We start from the raw sequence: 26,754 nt of genomic DNA on the forward strand, positions 1-26,754 counted from the left end.
TAATGCTTGAATCCATCTTTGTCCGATGCATCACCTGATATCAAGTTTAGACGCAAATCAGGAATATGTCGCACATTTTTCAGTGTTAACTGATGTCCCAACTCTATCTGCAAACAAATATCACCAATACCCACAATGCTCGAGTGACTAATATTACCCATCTTCACTGTACCAAGATCTCCAACCTTGTAAGTCATGAATAACTCTCTATTTGGTGTAGCATGATAGCAAACACCTGTATCAACTATCCACTCAACTCCTTGGTGACTTTCTACATGTAGATATTGTTCTTTTTCACAAGAAAGAATTACTACATCATCTGCAGTTATTGTGGTTGTGGTATTTCTGATCTCATCATCTTTTTTCTGATTTGAAGTCTTTTCCAGGATCTACAATTTTTCTTTATGTGACCTTCTTTACCAAAGTGATAACACTGTCTTCCCTTAGATTTTGATCTACCTCTGGACTTGCTATGGCCTCTTGATTGTTGTAGGTATTCAGCTCTTCCCCTATTCTCTGTAACAAGGGCCTGTGCACTATTTGTATTAGTTGACTTCCTTCTTGTCTCTTCATTGAACAAGCTGCTAGTAACTATACTCATAGTAAGAACACCATTCGGAGCTGCATTACTGACTGTCACAACCAATGTCTCTCAACTGTCGGGCAATGATCCCAAAAGCAATAAAGCTTGCAACTCATCTTCTAAGGTCATCTCCATCACTGACAATTGATTAATCAAGCTCTGGAACTCATTTAAATGCTCAGCAACACCTGCACCTTCTCTGAGTTTCAGATTTACTAACTTTCGAATTAGAAACGCTTTGTTACCTGCTGTTTTCTGCTCATATAATGACTCCAGCTTCTTCCACAACTCATGTGCACTCTTCTCACTTGCTACATGGTGGTACACGCTATCATCAAGCCACTGTCTGATTGTGCCAACTGCTTTCCTATTCAATTTTGTCCAATCACCGCCAGACATATCTTTTGGCTTCGCACTATCTCCTTCAACCGACTCATACAAGTCTTTACAGTAAAGGATATCCTCCATCTTGGATTTCCAAATCTGCCAGTTATTATTTGTCAATATGATCATTGTGTTATTGCCTTCCATCTCAACCTACAAAACCACTCTTCAAAATAAACCTAACAGCTCTGATACCACTTGTTGGGAATTTTGAAATGAAGATTACTTTTATACTGTAATCTAGCAATGTGAGATGGGTAAATTCACAGGTTATCCAAGTCTAAAACAGAAGATCAAGCACAGAACAAAACAACACCAGATTTACGTAGAAAACCCTCTCAACCTAGAGGGTAAAAAACCACGGAGCCAACCAGCAAATTTCACTATAAGCAAGAAACAGATACAAATGTTCTTCTCAACTTTAAACCCAAAGTTGAGGTATACAAACAGAGAAAACCAATTTCATTCAGACTTAAGCTAGTCTAGAAATAAGACAACAAGAGATTGGAACCTGAAGGTGAAAATGTAAGAGATCTACTTCTCCTTCTCTTTTTCTTCCTCTGTTTCTTCTCTTCTTTGCAAAATGTCTTCTCTCTCTAGAAGTGATAGAATGAGTAACATTCTTAGGTTTTGCTTGTTTTATTAAATGCCTAATTGGGCTGGACCCAAAGGCCCAACAATCAAATCACGATCAATATTAACCGTTCCGGTTGGAACCCGCTCATTACCGTGTTTTTGGTATTAATTCTTTCCGCTTCCATTGTCAGACAGATTCTGCTGAACGAAACTTGGAGGAGCCGCGGACAAAAAAACCAGACAGCATCATGAAAGACAAAATTCTCAGGGGAATTTGAATAGGAGGTGTTTACTCGGTTCGATTCTTTTCCATCGATGATATCTGGCCGAGTGGTCTTCTAATATAAGAAACATATATATAAAAATCTATAGGCAATTTAATACAAAATATATTTTGGATAAGCATGATCCAAATTTAAATATAATAAAAGGAAGTTTAATATAAAAGATTAAATCATATTCAATTAAATAAAAAAAATTAATTTTAATGAGTTTAAATTTAATAAAAATACATTTAATGTAAAATATAAAAATATATTTATGAATTAATAATAAACATGAGTTCAATTAAAAATTTAAAATTATTTATAAATATTTCAAGAAAATTTAAAAAAAATATTTTTTATAAAAAGATGTACAAGTAAAACACTGAATAAAATTTATTTCAAAATATGTTTTTTTATAAAAATTAATACAAATTTAAATTTAATAAAATTTTAATTATATTTGATTAAATAGAAAAAAAATGTAAGTTTAATAAATTTCTGGTATATTTTAATTTTATAAAAATATAAAAGTGTGTTTAAAAATTAATAATATAATAAAACTTTAAATAAATTTAAAATTATTTATAAAATTATAAAAATATTTAAAAAACAAGTTATATTCTTAATATAAGAAATATATAAGTAAAAACCCTTTGAATGATGACAGTCCTTAAACATAAGGAGCTTACTTTTTCATCACACTTTAAAATATATTTTAAAGTGTGAAACAATAGCGTGAGAAATGTTTCAAAACAATTTATCAAATTCCAACAAAATTATAAAACTTGAAAATAAATTTCAAATTATAATTAAGTCTACTTACCATATAGAATTATCTCGAGCGAATGCAGAAGTCTTCATATGGAGAGTTACCATCCAATTATGAATTCAAATGTCCATTAATATTAAATATATAGCCAATAACTGAAATGTTTGGTGCTAGTTGCCAGTCTATTCTGATCAGCAGAGCGAAAACTTTCATGATAATCAAAGTCATGGATATCAAAATTAACTTTAAAAAAAATTATTGACAAAAGAACATAGAAAGAAAGATGATGAGACATGGGTAATAATAGGTAAAAGATGATGATAAAATTCCGATTCAAATAAAAAATTGTGAGAATCATAAGTGGCTTTGTAGAAGTTACCATCAGAACTAACAGTTGATTACTTCATAGAAAAAACAATCCATCAATAATTTTACCTGTCAATTCGATCCAATACATTTTTCGATAACATTATCACAGCTGGAATCTCTCTAAATTTAGAAAAATCCTGCAAATTTTAAAAAAATTAGTTTCTATTTTTGTTCAAATTTTACTCAAAATTTTAGATAACAAACATTATATTGATCTTAATGAGTAGTTCGTAAACAAACATTCTGGGCAACACACTTCACCTTAGTATTTTTCAATCCTACTAGAGAATCGCTTCTTGAATTTATTTAAATCGTTCCACCTGGTATGTGTTATGTGCATTCTCGGACATTCACTGTTATTGTAATGCAAAAATTCCTCCTACCTCTACTTACACAATGTTCTTGGAGATTCCTTAAATATCTTCTTTTAGTTGTTTTGAATCTTTTGCATTATCAAGCACAAAAAAGACAACATGTTCGAATTTAAAATTATTTATAAAATTATAAAATAATTTAAAAAACAAGTTATATTCTTAATATAATAAATATATAAGTAAAAATTAAATAAAATTTAATGAAATTCTTTTTTTTTAATAAATTTAATGCAAATTTTAATTTTAAATTATATTAGATTATATAAAAAATTAAATTTAAATTATATTATATTTTTTTAGAAAAATAAATGTCATTTTAATAAGTTTAATGCAAATTTGATTTAAATAAATACATTAAATGTAAAATATAAAATATATTTATGAATTAATAATAAATTTAAATTTAAGTCAAAATTTAAAATTATTTTTAAAAATTATAAGATTATTTAAAAAATAAATATTATTTTTAATTTAAGAAATATTTAAGTAAATCTAAATAAAATTTGATGTAAAATTATTTTAAATAGGTTTAATGAAAATTTAATTTAATAAAAATAAGCTATGTAAAATCTAAATTATAAAAGTTATGTTTATGATTTAATAGTAAATATTAATTTAACTCAAAATTATTTATAAACATATTAAGAATATTTAAATAATAATCTATAGACAATTTAATACAAAATATATTTTGAATAAGCATGATCTAAATTTAAATATAATAAAAGGAAGTTTAATATAAAAGATCAAATCATATTAAATTAAATAAAAAAATTTAATTTTAATAAGTTTAAATTTAATAAAAATACATTTAATGTAAAATATAAAAATATGTTTATGAATTAATAATAAACATGAGTTCAATTAAAAATTTAAAATTATTTATAAATATTTCAAGAAAATTTTTAAAAAATATTTTTTATAAAAAGATGTACAAGTAAAACACTGAATAAAATTTATTTCAAAATATATTTTTATAAAAATTAATACAAATTTAAATTTAATGAAAATTTTAATTATATTTGATTAAATAGAAAAATATTTAAGTTTAATAAATTTATGGTATATTTTAATTTTATAAAAATATAAAAGTGTGTTTAAAAATTAATAATATAATAAAACTTTAAATAATTTTAAAATTATTTATAACATTATAAAAATATTTAAAAAACAAGTTATATTCTTAATATAAAAAATATATAAGTAAAAAATTAAATAAAATTTAATGATTTTTTTTTATAAATTTAATTCAAAATTTAAATTTAAATTATTTTAGATTATATAAAAAATAAATTTTATAAAATTAAAAAACAAAAAATATAAATTATATTATATATTGATAAAAATGCAATTTTTTTAAGTTTATTGCAAATTTAATTTAATTAAATACATTTAAGGTAAAATATTAATTTTATTTATGAATTAATAATAAATTTAAATTTAATTAAAAATTAAAAATTATTTTTAAACATTATTAGATTATTTAAACAATAAATATTATTTTTAATATAAGAAATATATAAGTAAATCTAAATAAAATTTAATGTAAAATTTATTTTAAATAGGTTTAATGCAAATTTAAATTTATAAATATAGGTTAATTAAAAATTTAAATTATATTAGATTAAATATAAATAACACAACTTTTATAATTTTAATGCAAAATATAAAATTTATGTTTATGATTTAATAATAAATATAAATTTAATTTAAAATTATGATAAGAATATTTAAAAAATAAATAATATTCTTAATATTAGAAATATATAATTACAAATCAAAAAAAAATTCAAAATATAGAAAATTTAAATTGAATGAAGGTAAGTTTAATACAAAATTTAAATTATTTTAGATTAAATAGAAAAAATTAAATTTTAATAAGTTTAAATTTAATTAAAATACATTTAATGCAAAATATAAAAATGTTTTTATGAATTAATGATAAATATGAGTTTAATTAAAAATTTAAAATTATTTATAAATATTATAAGAATATTTACAGATAATATTTTTAATAAAAAATATATAATAAATAAATAAATAAATTTTAATGCAAAATATAAAATTTATGTTTATGATTTAATAATAAATATAAATTTAATTTAAAATTATTTATAAAAATATAATAAGAATATTTAAAAAATAAATAATATTCTTAATATTAGAAATATAATTACAAATCTAAAAAAAATTAATTCAAATCATAGAAAATTTAAATTGAATGAAGGTAAGTTTAATACAAAATTTAAATTATTTTAGATTAAATAGAAAAAATTAAATTTTAATAAGTTTAAATTTAAATTTAATTAAAATACATTTAATGCAAAATATAAAAATGTTTTTTATGAATTAATGATAAATATGAGTTTAATTAAAATTTTAAAATTATTTATAAATATTATAAGAATATTTACAGATAATATTCTTAATAAAAAATATATAATAAAAAAATAAATAAAATTTAATTCAAAATATGGTTTTAAAAATATTAATACAAATTTAATTTTAATAAAAATAATATTAATGCAAATTTTAAATTTAGTGAAAATTTTAATTATATTTGATTAAATAGAAAAAAAATTTTAATTCAAAATATAATTTTTGTTAAAATATAAAAGTGTGTTTATGAATTAAAAATATAATAAAAGTTTAATTGAAAATTTAAAATTATTTATAAAAATTATAAAATATTTAAAAAACATGTAATATTCATAATATAAGAAATATATAAATAAATAAAATATAATGAAAATTTTTAGTTTAATGCAAATTAAATTAAATTATAGAAAAAAATAAAATTATAAAAAGTTTTACAAAAAAATAAATTTTAATTATATTATATTTATAAAAAAAATTTAATAAGCTTAATGCAAATTTAAATTTAATTAAATACATTAATATAAATATAAAATTTATTTATGAATTAATAATAAAATTAAATTTAAGTCAAAATTTTTAATTATTTATAAAGATTATTTAACAAATAATTATTATTTTTAATATAAAAAATATATAAGTAAATCTAAATAAAATTTAATTTAAAATTTATTTTTAATAAGTTTAATTCAAATTTAAATTTGATAAAAATAATTTAAATATAAAGTTTAAATTATATTAAATTACAATGAAAAAAATATACTATTTAAATTTAATGAAAAATATGTTTAATGCAAAATATAAAAAATTGTTTATGAATTAAATATAAAAATAAATTTAATTTAAAATTTAAAATTATTTATAAAAATAATAAGAATATTCTTAAGAAATATATAAGTATAAAATAAAAAACAATAAATGTAAAATATGTTTAGATTTAAATTTAATAAAAATATTTTTAATGTAAAATTTAAATTTAATGAGAAATTAAATTTATATAAAAAGTAATTATTATTATTTTATAAATAAAATAAAATAAAATACTAATTTTGATTTAAATTTGATGTATTTAAAATTTAAATTATATATGATTGCATAGAAAAAATGTAAAATAATATTTTAATATATCTAATACAAATTATATTAATATTTTTAGATAAGTTTATTATTTCCAAACTAAATATAGATTATTTAAATTTAAATTCTTATAATTCTTAAAATCTATTATGTATAAAAAAAATAATTTAAATCATGCCATTTAAAGAGAAATATAATAATGTAAATTTAAGTAGAATAAAAAGAAAACTTGCATTTACTCATGATGAATGCTTAGATATAATGAACGAAGATTTCAATAATATCCTACAATTAAAATATATCGTACAGTGTTATTCAAACAATTATATATAATAAACACATTAAAAAGACAAATAGAATTATTATACACCAACAAACGGCTCTTCTCCATGGCAGCAATATCCGATATATTTATATCTCTCGTTTGATTCACCATTTTTTTTTTGGAAAACGACTTAGCGTCATTTCATTAAAAATTCCCAAAAACGGGAAAAAAACCCACGAGTTTAAGAGATCATTCTAGACAGGCCTAGAATGATTTTGAAGTCGTAACATTCTGAATAAAAGCTAAAAGCGTAAATGAATTATCTGTTTACAATGCTTTCAATTCTAGTGAGTTTAAAAAACGGTAAATTCCAGTTCCTACAAATATTCCAGTTTTGCTCCGTGCTTGGAATTCCTCTCCACGTTCCCGCGAGGGCGCTTCAATCCGATACAATATCTTTCTATAACTCGTCAATGCTCCTGCGAGTTCTGTCATATACCCTTGCATTCCATTCTTGCCAAATGTTATACACCACTGCTCCAAAGCCGCACTTGAACACGCTTGTTGCAAATCTATTTCCCTTGGCTTTGAGTAGTGCCGCTTCTTTGATTTCATTCCATTCGCTCGGGAAACTGATCAGCTCCAGGCTTTTATAGAATCTGTCCCAAAGCTCCGAAGAAATACAACAGCTCCCGAATAGGTGATCTATGGTTTCTTCATTTCTTATGCATAGAAGACAGCTCGCGTCCGGGATGCTCATATACTTACTGATACGATCACGTGTGCTGAGTCTTTCCCAGAAGGCGAGCCATAGGATGAACTGGTGTCGAGGGATAATCTTCGTTGACCATACAAGAGGAGCCCATTCTACTTTCTACGTTTTTTCCCGGATTACCTCCCATATTTTCTTCAATACCAGCTTCCCATTGTCCTCAGCTTTCCATTCATGAATATCCGGTCTGTCGTGTAGTTGTATGTTACTTATATGATCAAGTATCCTCTTTCCTTCTGGAATTCTTCTCAAGAGCAAGTTCCAATTTCCGTATTTGATGTCTCTGATTTTCGCTTTTGCGCAGTCCCTTCTGATACGAGTATTTTGAAACTGCTCCTTGTCGATGATAGGCTGGTTTTCAAACCAAGGGTCGTGCCAGAATAGAGTGCCTTTCCCGTCCCCTAGTCGGATGTCATAAAGATCTGCAATATCGCTTCTTAGTTTAAAAATCTTTTTTAGAGACCAGCTCATACCTTCATGAATTTTGCAAGTCCAGATGCTGGTTTCGTGTTTCATAAATCTCGTATGCACCCATTTGATCCATAGTGACTCCTGATTGCACTCCAAAGCCCACAGATGCTTGAAGGTTTAAGCCTTGTTCCACTCGATATAGTTCTTCAAGTCGATGCCTCCCTCGTCCTTCGGTTTGTAGAGAGTGGTCCATTTGACTTTCTTTCCTCCTCTTCCACTATTACCCCAGATAAAGTTTCTCATCAGTGTGTCGAGTTCCTTCATTACCTTCTTCGGAATGACCATTTGCTGCGCCCAATAGCCAACTATGCCCATAACCACGGTTTTGATAAGTTCGATCCTCCCTGCATAAGAAAGTTTTTTCACTGCCCAGCCAGATATCGTGTTTTTTACCTTTTCAATCAGCGGCTTGCAGTGTGAGATCTCGATCTACTTCGCAGTTAACGGAATTCCTAAGTACCTTATGGGAAATCTGCCTTCCTTGATGCCCATGATGTTGAAGATGTCCTGCTTTGTTTCGTCCTTCACGCCTCCATAAAATGCCACACTTTTACTTTCATTAATAGTTAAACATGTTACCTCAGAAAAGAACGTTAGTGCAGCCCTAATAGTTTTAATGTAATCAACGTCCGCGTGCGCTAGAATGAACAAATCGTCAGCAAAGCATAAATGTGTTACCTCCTCTACCTCACAGAATGGGTGAAAGATGTATGGACGACTCTTTCGGAACATCGCGAAGATGCTCTCAAAGATCGCCATGATAGCTACGAAAAGGTAAGAAGAGAGGGGGTCCCCTTGCCTTACCCCGTTTTCACCCTTAAAATAGCCTTTGTGGACTCCATTGACGCTAACAACAAAGTAGGATGATGAAACGCATTGCATAATCCAATCGATAAAAATCATAGGAAAAGTAGAAACAACCAGAAAGTCGAATGGCTTCCCATCTAATAGAGTCAAAAGCTTTCTTGATATCTATTTTGAAAGCCACTCTCGGGGATATTTTCTTTTTCCCGTAGACTTTTAATAGGCTCTGCATGAGAAGAATATTATGAGAGATTGTCCTACCGGGGATGAATGCAGATTGATTAAGATTTATTATTTTTCCTATAACATTTTTAAAACGTTTAGAAATGATTTTTGAAATGATTTTATAAATCACATTGCAGCAGGAAATTGGTCTAAAATCTTGTACTTTCTCAGGTACCGCAGTTTTGGGGATCAAGGTTAGGACCGCTGTATTCCATTGCTTTAACATCTTCCTGTTTTTGAAAACTCCAGAACCCCATCAGTAACATCTTTACCCACACCCGACCAATTATATTTGAATAACTGTGCATTAATCCCATCAGGACCCGAGCTTTTATTCCCATCAATTCTAAACAGAGCTTCTTTAACCTCAACCATCGTGACCACCCTTATCAACTCGCGGCTATCTTCTGCAGAGATTTTCCTATCAATAATTTGATACAAGGTATTCATGTGACTTTGATGCTGCTTTCTTGTACCCATAAACTGCTTATAGAAATCAATAGCCAGATTTTGGACACCCTTTTGACCCTGAACATATTCAGCATCATCATTCTTCAGCCTGTACACATTGTTTCTCATGTTTCTAGCCTTGCATTTTCTGTAGAAGAAAGCTGTGTTTTTGTCACCCAACGAAAGCCAGCTCTGTCTTGATTTCTGTCTAATAAAATTCTCTTCAAGTAGACTCAGCTTCCTGAAGTTTTCAAGCGCATATCTTTCTGTTTTTATTGAGTTGTTCATCACTATCATCCCTTAATAACTTTTCTGAACCTCTTCCAGTTCTTCTCTAGCAGCCAGAACTCTATTGGAGATATTGCTGAACTTCTTCTTGTCAAAGCTTTGGAGATGATTCTTCAGGAGCTTAAGCTTCTCAGAAACCCTGTACATGTTGGAACCTCTGACATCTGTTGACCATACGCTTTCGAGGATACCCTTGAATTTATCGTTATCCATCCAAAAATTGAAAAATTTAAAGGGCCTTTTGAACCTTTCTTCTTTTTCCCAGAACAATTTAATCGGGCAGTGATCAGATATACCCGGATTCAAAACATGAAGTTGACTTCTCGGAAATTGGTTAATCTAGTTCTCATTTACCAGACATCTGTCAATTCTACTTTTTCTAATTTGTTCATTCCCTCTCGTAGAAGACCAAGTGAAGAAGTTCCCAGAATTGGTAGGCTCGATACAACCCATATTTCTGATGTAGTCATTAAATTCAATCATATCCCGAGTAATTTCAGATTCTGGGCTACGATCAGATTTGTTTCTAGTTACGTTGTAATCACCGAGGACAACCCAAGATTTATCAATACCGATCCAGTTTCTAAGACAATTCCAGAGGAGTCTTCTGTCCGTGCTTGAGTTGCTACCATAAACAATAGCAAGATTAAACACGATTCTTTTGATTCTGTCTATGACCTGCACCAGGATTGCTTGATCATTCGAAAAAAGAGTCATCACCTCAACAACTTTGTTATCCCAAATAACCCAGATTCTGCCCGTTTTGTCATTTGAGTTGTGAATGATTTCCCAGCTACTATCAATACACAGTTTGCTAACCTTCTCAACGTTCCGACTTTTGACTTTTGTCTCAAGAATACCCATAATAGTGATATTCTGATTCTCAATGATCCTCTTGATTTCCTTACATTTTAGAGGGTCATTGAGTCCCCTTATGTTCCATGTCACTATATTCATTAATGAATATAAGTGTTGGGTTTCTGACTTTCCAGACTGTCCTGGACCTCTTCATCAGAGAAATCATAAGCATCACTTGCCTCACTATCCTCAATGGCTACAGTTTGATTACATGGAATACTATTGCCATTGAGTGAGGGTTGCCTCATGTAGATCTCATCTTCTCCTGTGATAGATTTAGTAGCTTCTGGATCCAGGATCTTTCTGCTTTGTCTTCGATTTTCATCTTGTTCTACTTTAGTAGGTCTTTTCTGACTTTGAACCTCTTCACTACTAGATTCTTGTTTGTTATCGGTTTTTATTCGCCCTACTTCAGAATTAAGGCTCACTGCCTTATTCAAGACCAAATTGTCTTCTTCTGCACTTGATCTTTTGATTTCACAAAACCCAAGATTTCCCAGTCCATTCTCAAGAGCTTCTTTATTACTTATTCCAAGATTCTCCTGTTCATCATCTCGAAAGGTGGCTCTGAGCCCAAGGGTCAAGTCATTTCGAATTTTGATGACATTGTTTTTTAGGTTCCTGGTTGCATTCCTAGAATTGTGAAGAGTAGACTCACGACCTATTGGAGTGCCTTCAGATCCAATTTTGCTTGTTTCATATGGGCCAAGTATTCCCCGTCCCATAGATCTTTGAATTTCAGAAACTTTGGAACTAGGACATGTAGTTACATCAAGACCAGTTCTTTGATCAGTATTGTGATCGGTGGAGTTAGGACCAACAATAGTATCATCCACAATAATAGGACTTGTGCCAGTATTAGGACCAATATAGCCGGGATCAACAATGGTTGCACATTTTTCATCAAGACCTGTAGTAGCAAGTCCGGTAGCTTGAGTAGTTTCAAGATCAACAAGTTCAAGACCAGGCTTAATATGATCAATATGACTCGGAACAGTAGCTTTATGAGAAGCTCTAGGAGCGGTGTGTCTATGTCCAGCTTTATCAGGACCGATACCCTGACCAGGACTGACATTTTGAACAGGACCTATTCTTGAGAAAACAGAATCCTTAGGACCGGTGCCCTGAACATGACCAATATGATCAACGTTAGTAGGACCAGCTTGTACCCTTACCCACTTCATTCTTTTTCCTATCTTCTTCCTTACCCTTATCTGTTCTTGCTTTTGGTTGCCCATCTGATCATCCTTAGTGCGTTCATTGTTGTTAAGTTCAGACCTGTTCACATTTCTCTCAACTTGAGCCTAGTTAGAGTCATTGATATCGCTTACTTGAGTGTTGTTATTGGCCTTCGATTTTAGATTATTATTGACTGGACATTTATTCGTAGCGTGTGTGAAAGTGCTACACCATATACATCGACTTGGTTTCCATTCGTATTGTACTCCAATGTCAAATAAATTTCCCAGTCTATCTTTAAGTTCAAGCTTGATTGGAAGAGAGCTACTTGGATGGATTTCGACACTAACTCTGGCCACAGATGCACGCTCGTAACCTTCCATTGCTGGGTCAAACATAAGTGGTTTGCCTATAATGCTTGAAATATAGGCCAGACCCATCGGGTTGCACATGTGTGTTGGAACATTCTTGAGATTCACCCAGATTTGTTCAAGTTCAGGCGGTCTATGATTAGTATTAAGTTCCTCGCTCCACTTGTACAACTTGAATCTTTTTCCCATAATAAAAGTATATTCGCTCTCTATGATCGACTTTATTTCGCTTCCATTCCTGAAGGATAGAAAGTAGAATCCGTGATCATTGATTGTGATCCTCTCTAGACCAGAGGATTTCCACTGACCCATCAACGTTCTTTTAACCTCAGCAAATGGTGCTTTCATGTTGCCCATAAAATGACCAACTATGACAAACTCTTATGCCTTGACACATTTTTCTTTAATTTCGGGTGGGAGCTCAAATAGGTGCGGATGATCAAGTGTAATTACCTTTGGGAATAAGGTGTCTATCTGGAATTTTCCTTTTTCTGGATCGCTCATGGCATTTCCATTCCACACCTTTCCTTCTTGCCAAGTTTTATTTGGGTTGCTCATGATAGTGTACACCTTTGTTTTATTACATTTCGAAATTTCCTTCATGGCGTCAACCGTCCACTTGATCACTTCATCATATTGGTCTTTGTTGAAGAGATTCCAATTCTTTAGATAGTGACTGTTGAACTGAGCATTCAACTGATCATTTCTTTCTTGGGGCATCGTAATCTCTTGTTTATTAATTTGGAAAAATAGCTTCTTCATCTGGTTTCTCAGTCCTGCCAAATTTGCTATTTCTTTTTTCCTCATTGACCACGTTGGACCAGCAGTAAGATCCTTATTATCAGCCTGAGTATTTTCTTTGCCAGGAATTGCAGCAGTAGGAGGAGCTGAGGAGGTGACTGTTTCAGGGATGCTATCTTTCCTGACTTGTTTGTTCTTTTCGGCCCATCTAACCCTTATATTTCCCACAAAACCGTTGCCTTCAATTGTTCCGATCTTCTTTAGAATATCCCCTTTAGTGCTCTTCTCTTGTGTATCAGTTTTCCTCTTTTGAATGCTATCAATTGGCATTTCAGGATCCAGATTAACGAGTGGAGAAAACGCACCCAGGTTCAATATCTCAGGGTTAGCCTCGGGTGTCACAGTTTCATTGGGATTTACTTCAGCATTCTTCTTAGAACTTGAGTTATTTGCCTTCATGTTTTTCCTTTCTTTGATTTTCGATTCATTCTTACCCTTCTTAGCTGTTTTAGAATTATTCGATCCAGTTTCTTGATCGATCTTTTCAATTTCAGCACTTGTTTTGGAAGAATTATGCCTCTTTGCTTTTGGTTTGATCTTTGTTGCCGATATCTTCTTCATGGACTTATGATATTCGAGGTCGCATATTATTGTTTCATCATAGTCAATGCTATCGTCTGATTCCAAATCAACATCTATGCTTTGGTTCTTTTGATTCGACCGGTGGCTCATAGCTTTGTTAGTAGATTTATTATCTTGGCGATTAGGACCGGTAGAAGGTGGATATGTGATGTTAGGACCGACATTTAAAGAGATAGGACCGACATTAGAAGAGTTAGGACTGACATTAGAAGATCTAGGACTGGCATTAGAAGAGCTAGGACCAGCATTTGAAGAGCTATGACCGACGTTTGAAGAGCTAGGATCGGCATTTGAAGAGCTAGGACCGGCATTTGAAGAGATATGACCAATGCCATGAGTAGTTTTAGTGTATCCAGGACCGACGTGTTCAGGATCAATGACTTGAATATTCATGTTATCCACCCTTGTTAGACCCAACTTTTTTGCAACCAAATTATCATTTTCAGACCCAGCCAAGCGAAAACCGTTGGCTAACCCCATATTAGACCCGGCCAAGCGAAAACCGTTGGCTAACCCCTCATCAGACCCGGCCAAGCGAAAACCGTTGGCTAATTCTTCTAGTTTCATACATTCTTCACCTCTTATACCCTGACTTAAATTCTGACCCAACTTATTTGTAGCTTCCATGAGATCCTTACCCAGACCCATATTTTCATTCATGATGTCATCAATCAACGAATCAATATAATTTCCAGTCAAGCTTTCATCATTGGCTATATCAATCAAGTTCAGTTCATCATCCTTTATATCTATATTATTAGGCTTTTCTAATTTAGCTGAATTTATTTCCATGAATAGCTCTAACTCAAATCCAATTTTTTCAGTGTTTCCAGATTCTGTTAGACTATGTCATTTAACAGTTTCAGCTATATGTGCAGGCTGTTTAGAAGATCCTGCAATTTTAGCCTCAGTTTCAGAATCCTAAGCGCATTTAGTGTCTTCTGTCCAACCTTTTTCAAGCCTAGTACATAGTCTGGATATCTGACTTTCCATTTGATCCTTAGAAGGACAGGTAGACTTATCATTCTGATCATTAATGGAACCCGAGACTTTTAGATTTGCAAGATTTCTCATTGTAGAACAAGACTCTGAAATTATATCCTTCTTTGGACCTAATGGACTCTAAGCAGCTGATATCTCCAACCCTGTAGAAGCAATTTCAAAATGATCTATTTTGCCCAGTTTAGCATCCTCTTTAGTAGGACCGGTAAAATTTGTTTTCTGATCTTTCTCTGCACCTGAATTACCCAAACTGTCATGTTTTCATGCTTCTGAAACTGACCCCGACCTTGTAATATTCTTTGAACCTATTAATTCTCGATCAACAGTCTTATTCAGCTCTATCATACTTACCTCAATAGGAACACCAGTACCAACTTCAGTAGGATCATTCAAAATAGACATAAATCTCAGCATAATGTTTTCACCCGATTCAGAAACAGACCCCAATTTTGAGCTTTCAATAGGACCCAATAAACCTGTACAATTTATGTCATTTTCCTGCATTACCTTAGAGCCTTTTGACAGATTATCTCCAACATTGGGACTGAATTTTCAGCACAAACGACCCGATTGTCATCAATTTTAACAAGACAAGATTTCAAATCCAATTTCCCAACAGAATGACCGGTCAGGTCTAGGGTACCAACCAGCGACTCTAACGGTCCATTCTGTGCAGCAAGTCCAGTAACAACAGAATTTTCTGGAATTAAAGTCCTATCATTTTTATATGCAGTACTGTCTTTTCCTATCAATTAAATACTATCATTTCTATTATGAACATGCATATTGTTACAGTATGAATCCCCAATAGAACTATTCTCATGTAATTTATCAGCATGTGGGAAAAAACTCATACCCGATGATGTATTTGGCATAGAATCAATAGGCGCATCTTCTCCGTTGTTTAGGACTTCATCCATGATTTCTGGCTTCTGCTTCCTGGGATTGTTAAGAGACCTGCGAGTTCGTTTATCAGACCTAGCCTTGCTGCTTGTCGACGACCCCTTCAGCACCTTCTTAGGATCATCAGGGCGGACTTGAAGGACGCCCTTGCCCGAGTAACTACACTGGACGGGCGCGTACCAGTCATTGGAAAGATCATGCGCAAACTGCCTAATACTCAAAGGAGCCACAGAGGTTGGAATTCTGCAGCAAAGGGGGGGCGCAAACAGCACGATTGGAAACCAATCGCACCGGAACAGGGGCTTGAAAATAATTGCTCAAACAAGAAAGGGTTTAAGCAATTTTGGAACGGTCTGTAGCTACGAAAGCTTCCTCCAGACCGAACACTTGATTCAAACGGCGATAAAGAAGTTCAATGGAGACCTACCCGCGCCTCGCGGTGTGGTTTGATGTCCCGACCGAGGTCCGAACTAACCTGTAAACGAAAAGTGAGAAGAGGAGGGCGACCGACGCCGATTTGACGTCAAGTCTCTACAGAAGGGGGTTTGACGAAATGTTCCGGTAAACGGTAAGAGAAGATGACCGCGACCGTTCCTTGCACAACAGAACACGTTCCAGAGGGCGCACGACAACCGATCGAAGGTGCTGGAGGATGGCGGCTGACTTCCGATGTAGAAGCGCGGTCGCGACAAGAATCCGTGTCGTTTGTGTTGTTCGTGCCGATCGTGCCGAATGTGCCGAATGTGCCGATCGTGCCGATTGTGCCGATTGTGCCGAGAACGACCTAAATATCCGATCTATAAACTATAATCGTGATTTCTCCCGATTCCTCCGTTCAAATTGAAATTCCTTCGGTCAGATTGTAGGGGGGAAAGAGACGCACCTGCTGGAGAAATTTGAGATCATTCCGACGTCAAAAGCTCCGGCGGCGTTGATGTGCCGGTCGTGCCCGATGTGAGAAAAAAAATCTCCAGAGAAAATTTCTCTCTCTAAGTGCGTTTTTTTGATTCACCTTCATTATTTGAGATTAATCAAATTTAACATATAAAACATAAAGATGTCAATAGTTGTATAATAAAAAAATAACTAAATAAATACATCAAGTTACAACCATTCAATAGAGTGTGAGTATAAAAAAATAATTTGACGCAATAAAAGAGAGAGCATCACAGAACCAAGTCAAACTTACATCATTCAATTTCAAGAAATTGTTCTACCCGCTCAAATTTAAAAGTTCAAACACTAGCACCATATTGCCTCTTAGTCAGTTTCTTTTCAATCTCTACCGCTTGGAAAATTTTGTTCAAACCACAGTGTTATTATGTTATTGAATTAGAAATAGACCAAAGTGTATTTCGTAAAATTGAAATAAAAAATATGAATCAAAACAAAACGAACTATCATAATTATGAATAAATTATCAAAGTACTATTAATTTGAACCATAGATAGTTCAACCGATTAGAATAATATGATGCAAAGTATTACTCAAGTGAGCCTCAGGTTCATATTTCAAGAAAAAAATACATTAAGAATACATTATATTTGTTTGCAGAAAGGTGTTTTGTCAATTCAGCACAGAAATGCCTATTAATGTTGAGAAGATGGAAGATAATTCGTTAAGATATGAAACATAAGTGACTGAAAATTTTAGTTAATGAGAGACAAAACTACATATGGCAATTCAAATACATGAATTGACCTATTTAAGAAAATGATTCAAATAGTAGGAAAGTAGTGCAATATTGACTCTAATCAAAAGTTGAGAGTTGCAATCACAACATCTTCATGTTGCTATCTAAAGCAACATATTACATCACTCAATTATTTAAACAATAAGATCAGAATTGCATAACAAAATGTACTTAAAAGCATATTTGCCTTTAAACTTCTTTGATTGTATTGTATTTGCATTTGAACTATTTAAAGGGCAAGATTGTCCATATAATTTTAAATTGTGAGCAAATTAGTACCCATAACCAATGCAATCAATCCCCTACGCCATTAATTATTTCATAAAAAAAATAAATATTGAACAAGATCACACATTTTTGTATTTGACAATATTATCAGAGATATGATAAGTACAATCTAGATCTAATTTGCTCATGAATTATGAACTTTATGGGGGAATTGCTTGTTAATAAGGGCAGAACTGCTCCATTTCAAGAACATCAGCAACACATGCAAAATATATATTTATATATCCAAGGATAAAAAGGTTGATAAAGAAAAATATGGATAAAATTGTCTTGTTTAAGGAAAATTTTCTTAAGCATACTTTGACCACAAAATTATACTTCAGATTGAATTTATCAAATAGATGAAAAGTGCTCTTATCCACGTGAAAATCTTAGAGATCAACATGAAAAATATATATTATCAATGATCCTAATATCTTGAAAAACAAATAACATAGATAATGATGTTCCACTACTCATTCTAAGATTTCTAATTACACCACATTTCCTGGTTAGCGTTCTCACGTCTCAACAATGATGGAGATCTGATCTCAAGAATAGAGAAGAATTACAAATTAGATTATCAATTTAGATAGTTGCTGTAAGTGAAATCTCTTAGTCGCTTTGCTCTAACTTGGAACGTATAAATCAGTAGGCATCGGTAACAGTATAATCGAATTACTTCTGCACAACCACCGTCACTTTTAGGGTATCATCAACATTATTATCATTAATTGATGATCCATTGGATTTTGAAAAAAAATTTGTTGATCGTGGCAGTTCTAGGTGAATACGGTATGCAAGGAACATCATTTGCCCACAAACAAACACACATGTAACGAGTGAAAGCATAAAAAAATAATACAGACGTAAATGAGAAGAGTAGAAGGAATTAAAATTAGTAGAGGGACGACATTGATCCATAGATGTGAATACTCCCACATCTAAGAGTCTCCCGAGTTTAATCTGAACCATAATAATCAACGCCAGCACTAGACCGAAACCGAACCGACCGCCGAGACCGATACTCAATCCGAAGAGCAGTTCTGTTAATATGATCGTAAAGATCCTCCGATGATTGTCATTAACATGTTTGACCATACGAATAACCTGCTTCAACCCCAACGAAATGATGCGTGAGAAGAGGAATAAACATGAAAGACGACTGGTTCCTCGATGATTTTTACGGTGGCGGCGCAACTTGGATCGTCAATTGCCAAGAGAGGCCAATGAAGACTGATATATACATATATATTGAAGAGAGAGTTCAGATTTTAATTCAACATGATTTCTTTAAAGATTTACTTTTTATATGTCTAGAATTTTCTGTTGTTAAGATTTACTTTTTAATTCAACATGATTTCCTTAAAGATTTGGGAATTTTCTGTTGTTTACTTTATTTTATTGGCACTTTCTCAAAGGTTGATTGAGAATATTTGATGATATTCTCAAATATCTTTCCACGAATCTCAATACACACGCATCTCAATACACGTCAAATTTTAAATTTCAAACCTAACATTTTATTATTATTATATTATATATATTTATATGTCAATGTTTTTAAAATATTTAAATTTAATATATATATATATAATAAAATAACATATACTATATGAGTTTTTATTATAATTTCAATTTTTTAGATTAAGGTATATAATACTAATAATTATAATTATATATATATATATATATATAAAATATTTATTTTTAATTTAATTATGATTCATCTCTATTTGAGATAACATGTTTTCTTGTTGTTAATGTTAACCCAATTAAAATATTAATTCAACTTTTAAGATTATGTGATTTTACGATACTGGATTAGAATATTAATTTTAATTTAAATAAACTCTTAAGTTAATTATGTTTTTATAATTTTAAATTTATTATTTTATTATTTTACGAGTTTATAAATTATTTCGATTTTTTAATTCTATACGACTTTACAATGAATTTAATTTTTATTTGTAAATTCAAAGATAAAATTATTATTCAAATAAATGAACTCAATAATTGATTTTGTAACTATAACTTCTTTTTATTGCAACTATTTGACATTTCTTTTTAAATTAATTTTATATTTAGTTATGATAACATTGTTTGAAATTCATTTTATTAAAATAACTTACTTTTATTTATTTATTTTCAAATTAACTTAGTTAACTATTAAAACTCAATTTTTTTTTATTAATTTTAACCATTTTAACTCATATTAAATTTATCATGTATATTATATATTTAAATTACTATTTTAATATAATTGATTATTTATATTTTAATATATTAATTTAAATTATTTTCTTATAAATCTGATTACTTATATTTTAAAATTACTGTTTAAATTATTATTTTTATAAATTTAATTATTTAAAGTATGTAACTCGTTTTAATTAATTACACACGTTTTTGACATGCTTAACAAGTTTTTGACATGTTTAACACGTTGATGGCACATTTAACACGTTTTTGGCACGTTTAATATGTTTTACGTTTTTTACATGTTTAACTCGTTTTTCACGTTTTTGATACATTTAACACATTTTTGACACGTTTAACATGTTTTTTCACGTTTTTGGCACGTTTAACGTTTTTCACGTTTTTTGCACGTTTAACATGTTTTTAGTAAATTTAACACGATTTTGGAACATTTAACACATTTTACACACGTTTAACATATTTTTCATATTTTTGGCATATTTAACACATTTTTTATGTTTTCAGCAGTTTTAACAATTTTTTAATACATTTAACACGTTTTTCAAGTTTTTAACACGTTTTTCATATGTTTAAAATGTTTTTCACATATTAAACACGTTTATCACCTTTATGTCACGTTTAACATATTTTTAACACATTTAATATTTTTTCACACATTCAACATGTATTTAGGTTTTTGGCACGTTTAACATGTTTTTTTACACTTTTAACACGTTTTTGGCACGTTTTAGACACATTTTTCATGTTTTGGCACATTTAACACGTTTTTGACACATTTTTTATGTTTCATATTTTGACACATTTTTGGCATATTTAACACATTTTCACATATTTGACACGTTTATTATGTTTTTTATACGTTTAACACGTTTTCACGATTTAGACACGTTTAACTTGTTTTTCACACATGAAACACGTTTATCATGTTTTTGGCACATTTATTACATTTTTGGCACGTTTATCATGATTTTGGCACGTTTAACATTTTCACGTTTTTGGCATATTTAATATATTTTTTTACATATTTATCACGTTTTGACACATTTAACATGTTTTTCATGTTTTTGGCACGTTTAACATGTTTTGAAATGTTTAATACGTTTTTGGCACGTTTAACACACTTGTGAGACATTTAATATTATTAGTCCGTTCAATGACTTAATTTATTTTTGAAAATTAATAGGGTTTACCATATTCAAGACTTTATTTAGTATGAATGATTTAAATAATTCATATTAATCTCACATATTATTTCATCAACTAATTTAGTAATTAAAATAATATCAAAAAATCAAAATTATGTTAAACGGATCAAAAAAATGTATAATAATGTCAAAGAAATATTAGACAGAGCAAAAAATAAATTAAACGGACCGAAAATTTTAAATGTTTCCCAAGTATGTTAAACGGGCCAAAACATGTTAAATTGTCTAAAATGTGTAAAACGTGCCAAAATGTGTCAAAAGTGCTAAGACTTGTTAAATGTGTTTTAAATGTGTCAAAACATGTTAAACGTGCCAAAACGTGTTAATTGGCCAAAAATGTTTTCAATGTGCCAAAAACGTGTTAAAACTTGTCAAATATGTTAAACGTGCCAAAAACGTATTAAATATCCCAAAACGTGTTAAACGTGTTTAAATATCAAAAACGTGTTAAACGTGCCAAAAACGTGAAAAATGTGTTAAACATGAAAAATGTGTTAAATGTGTCAAAAACGTGTTTAATGTGCTAAAATATATTAAACGTGCCAAAAATGTGTTGAACTTGTCAATACGTGTTAAATGTGCTAAAAACGTGTTAAACATGTTAAATACGTGTTAAACGTGCCAAAATGTGTAAAACATGTGAAAATGTGTTAAACATATTAAAAACATGAAAATCATGTTAAACGTGTTAAACATGTGAAAAACATGTTAATCGTTGTTGGGTCAAATTATTTTGACTAAAGGTCAAACTATTCTAACTAACGGTATTTTGATGATGAACTTGTGTAAAACTTAAATAAGAAGGAAACTAAGTCGTCTAATTATTTTTGTGCAAGTGCATCAAAACATGCTAAGTTTGACTTAGTTTGAATCTAGTTCATTAGACGTATTGGTTATTAGACATACGTAGTTAGACGTGCAGTCTAACGGATAATGTTTTGACGAGACTAGTAAGAACAAGCTTTTAAACATAAGAATAATTACCATGAAGTGAAGTCAAGATCTGAAGATTTCCGGCGACAGATTTTTGAAATTCTTCTCCAAGAACGTGCACATCTTTATGCTCAGCAATTATAACAAATTAAAAATCCAATCGCATCAACGATAAAACAAGAAACATCATTCGACGATTGAAACAAGACCAGAACGAGCAGAAGGAGCGACACGCACGATATAGTAAAATCAACGGCACAATCGACACGAACGACACGATCGCCACAAACGACACGTTCGGAAATGCCGCAGAATCCCCGGTTGGATCATTCCCAAGTGCCGCTAGAGTTTCAATCGTAAACACGATCGACACGGTCGATAAATCACAATCAAAGGCACGAACGACACGATCGCCACAAATAGAACAATCCGTTGTGCCGCGTAATCCCCGATTGGATCATTTCAAAGCGCTGTTAGGGTTTCAATCGTAATAATCGCGTATTGCTGTAAGTGTCGTGGTACGATCTGCATAGGCTATACATCACAATCAACAACATGGTCGCCATGAACGACACGTTTGACAGCGTCGTAGAATCCCAAATTGAAATATTCGCAAGCGCCGCTAGGATTTCAATCGTACTGATCGAGAATCGATGTAAGCGCCGCTGTTTGTCAAGTCTCTCACTCATAGCCAACTGTGGTTGCACTCTCGGTCGACTGGCTATCTCGGTCGACATTAGAAAACATTCTGATTTTCTGTAGTGTATAAATTCACTATTATGTAGAATATTACTTATACTAATTTCTTGTTTGTTGCTTCACTAATTAGGAATTTGTCTGCTTTTACCACTTAGAATCAACATCAGGAAACATTGATGGCTTCCACAATAGGGAATTTATCTTCTTTACAAACTATTGGCTCAAGCCTCGCCAATTATCTCAAATAGGCACTTGAGGTATTTAATTCATGCTCCACTCATCCAAAGAAAGTTTAGGATGCAGATAACCAACAGGAAAGAAAAGGGAGCACACACCTCATTACCATTCATAAAAACAAAGACACTCTAGCTAAAGAAGGAAATGATGACACCCTTGAATTCGTGAGCAAGAGCAACAATGTCAACTCTGAAAAGGCTCCAGGTATGCCTTCTTCCACTATAGCCTTCAATAGTTCTATTTAGATGAATGTCAATGGAGATAAGAGAAAAAATGAAATACACATTGACTGCCCAAATAAACAAATTTTTTCAAATGAATTTTTGTTGATTCTTTTGGAAATTATGATCTAACCAAGAAAACGGATAATTCACAAAGAAAAAATAGGAAAGTAGAATAAAACAGAGGAGACCAGCAAGAAGAAGGAAAACATAAGGGAACAAAAGGAAAACAATGTTGGTCTGGAAGAAATCGGGGTGGAAACAAAGGTCAGAATAATACATGAAACAAGAAAACAGGGGAAACCGAAAAGAAAACAAAAGACAAATGGAAGGTGGGTTTCAATGAGAGGGAAAACCTCGACTGAGAAACTAGATTTTAACAATGTGATATATAAAGAAAATAAATAATATTTATTTAAGGTAACATCATAAATTATCTCTTATAAAATAAGAAATGCAGTAAAATTTGATATAGCATTACAAATAATATCTAGAAATACACATATATCAAATTTACAAAATATATTTATTAGTAAATACTACATTCAAGAAAATTTTGTGATAATATTAAGACAAGTCTTACAAACTTAGAAACTTGTTCAGATTCAATTTTTTTTAAAATAATTTTAAAAGTAATGATAGATTATGATTTTGAGAAGATGATAATTATTTTTGATAAAAATTAAAGAGTTTAATATATATTGATAAAATAAAATTAAAATTAAATATAAAGTATTTTCATGTTTTGGTTAATAAAATGAGTGATGTAATATATGAGAACAAAAGTAAAATAATATTTGATTATGTTTAGTTATTTAAATATCCCACGTAACATTCCCCGACTTTTTAGACACACCTCCAATTTCATTTTGAACTTTTAATTATTACTTAAATTGAAGATAAATTGAGTTATTAAATTGAACAGATTTTAAAATTAAATATATTTTACTTAATTTAATTCTAATTCACTTAAAGCATTACTAATAAACTTAATTTAATCCTCAATAATGTTTTCAATTGCTCATCGTTTACCGTTCATTTTCTAAAAGAAATAAAAAGGTATATTAAATTCCCCAAATCAAGTTCATTTATTCATTTCTTAAATTTTAAATTCTACTCCTTTCAATTCATTCAAATTATCTTTAAATCATGAAAACTTTTCAATTTGATTCAACTACAACCTTACTAAACCATTTAACACCATATTCAAATTAAATCCTAAGTAATTTGTAATCACATTCTTAACATTAAATTATCATATATATATATATATATATTAAATTACGGTGTGAATAATCGAACACGTGACCTTAACAAGGTATTTTTTCTATTATTGTATTATATTATTAAATATGAGTTTATATACTAATTAGAGAGGGTTTAAATGTGACTTCATGATCTCCTACAATCCAATGCATCAAATTAGTTATTTAAAATATAAGTAAAAAACAATATATTTTCTTCATTTTACTTAATAATTATTTAAATAAATTATTTTTATATCAAATAAAAGAAGTCCCCCAATTTACACTCTTTTTTTAATAAGCCTATATGAATGATCAAACAAGTGGCTAGCTTTAATTTTAAGCATCATGCATATTCTACATGTTTCTTCCTATCATGGGCGGGCTTGTTTGATTCCTCAAATTACATGTGCCTTCTTTTATCTTTATTTTTTTCTTTTTATACTTATGTTAGTTCAGTTAAAAAAATTGATCATTAGATTTCTTTCATTAGCTAAATAATAAATTAGTATTTAACAGTATTAAACATATAAAATTTATTTATTTAGGTTTCTTCTCTATAATTTGTTTCTTTCTAAATATATATTTTCACATATTTTAAAATAAGCATATAAGAATATTTTTATTTTCTTAAAAATTGTATCATGATTCATCTTAATTTGAATTTCTAAATGAGTTGTTAATGTTAACCTAATTAAAATTTTATTTCAACTTTTAAAATTTTATGACTTTACCCTGAATTAGAATATTGATTTTAATTTAAATAAACTCTTAAACTAATTAATTTTTAAGATTTTAAATTTATTATTTTATAAGTTTATAAATTATTTTGATTTTTCAATTCTATACGAGTTTTAGTGAATTTATATTTGTAAATTCAAAAATAAAATTCTTATTCAAATAAATGAACTCATTAATTGATTTTGTAACTACAACTTCTTTCATTACAATTATTTGACACTTCTTCTTAAATTGATTTAGTTATGTTTTTAATAAACTTGATCCAGATTAAAATTTAATGAAAATAAGTTTAATATAAAATTTAAATTATATTAAATTAATTAAAAAATAAAATTTTATTAAGTTTTATGCAAATTTAAATTTAATAAAAATACATTTAATGCAAAATATAAAAATTTATTTATGAATTAATAATAAATATGAGTTTAATTAAAATTTTAAAATTATTTATAAATATTATAAGAATATTTTAAAAAATAAATATTATTCTTAATAAAGATATATATATAAGGAAAATACTATATAAAATTTAATTCAAAATATATTTTTAAAACAGTTAATACAAATTTAAATTGAATAAAAATCATTTTAATTAAAATAAAAATTTTAATTATATTTGAATAAATAGAAAATAAATGTAATTATTATGTTAAAAATCAAATTAAATAAAGTAATAGTTTTTTATTTAAATTTGATGTATTTAAAATTTAAATTATATATATGATTAAATAGAAAAAAATTAAAATAAGATTTTAATAAATATAATACAAATTTTATCAATATTTTTAACATTTACAAAGTGAAACTGAAACTAAGGATAGCATATAAGTTTATTTATTTTCAATTAAATATGAATTATTTAAATTTGAATTTTGATAATTCTCAAAATCTATTATGCATAAAAATTATATCATGCATTTAAAAATAAACCTATAATGCATAAAATGCATCTAAAATAAAAATATAATAATATAAATTTAAGTAGGATAAAAAAAAACTTACTTGAACTCATAAATGTTGATATATAATTACTGAGGATTCTAATAATATCTTGCAATTAAAATATATTGTATAATATTATTCAAACAATTATATATAATAAACACATTAAAAGATAAATAGAACTATTATACATGTATGGACCAATCAGCGACTCTTCTCCATGGCAGCAATATCCGATATATTTACGTCTCTCATTTGATTCACCTTCATGATTAATCATGTTTAACATACAAAACATAAAGGTGTTAATAGTTGTATATTAAAAAAAGGAACTAAATAAATACATCAATATATCAAGTTACAAACATTCAATAGAGTGTGAGTATAAAAAAATTATGTCAATGCAATAAAAGAGAGCGCATCACAAAACCAAATTAAACTTAAATCATTCAATTTTAAAAAATTGTTCCACCCGCTCAAATTCATAAGTCCAACCACTAAGACCATATTGTCTCTCCAAAGACAGCTAAAGAATTTGGATTACCGTGATCTTTTTGTGTTGAACAAATTTGTCAGAACAACCATTAGCTAGTTTAGGACCAACTCT

The sequence above is a fragment of the Impatiens glandulifera genome, chromosome 1, assembly GCF_907164915.1.
Source record: "Impatiens glandulifera chromosome 1, dImpGla2.1, whole genome shotgun sequence".
Classification (NCBI taxonomy): domain Eukaryota; kingdom Viridiplantae; phylum Streptophyta; class Magnoliopsida; order Ericales; family Balsaminaceae; genus Impatiens; species Impatiens glandulifera.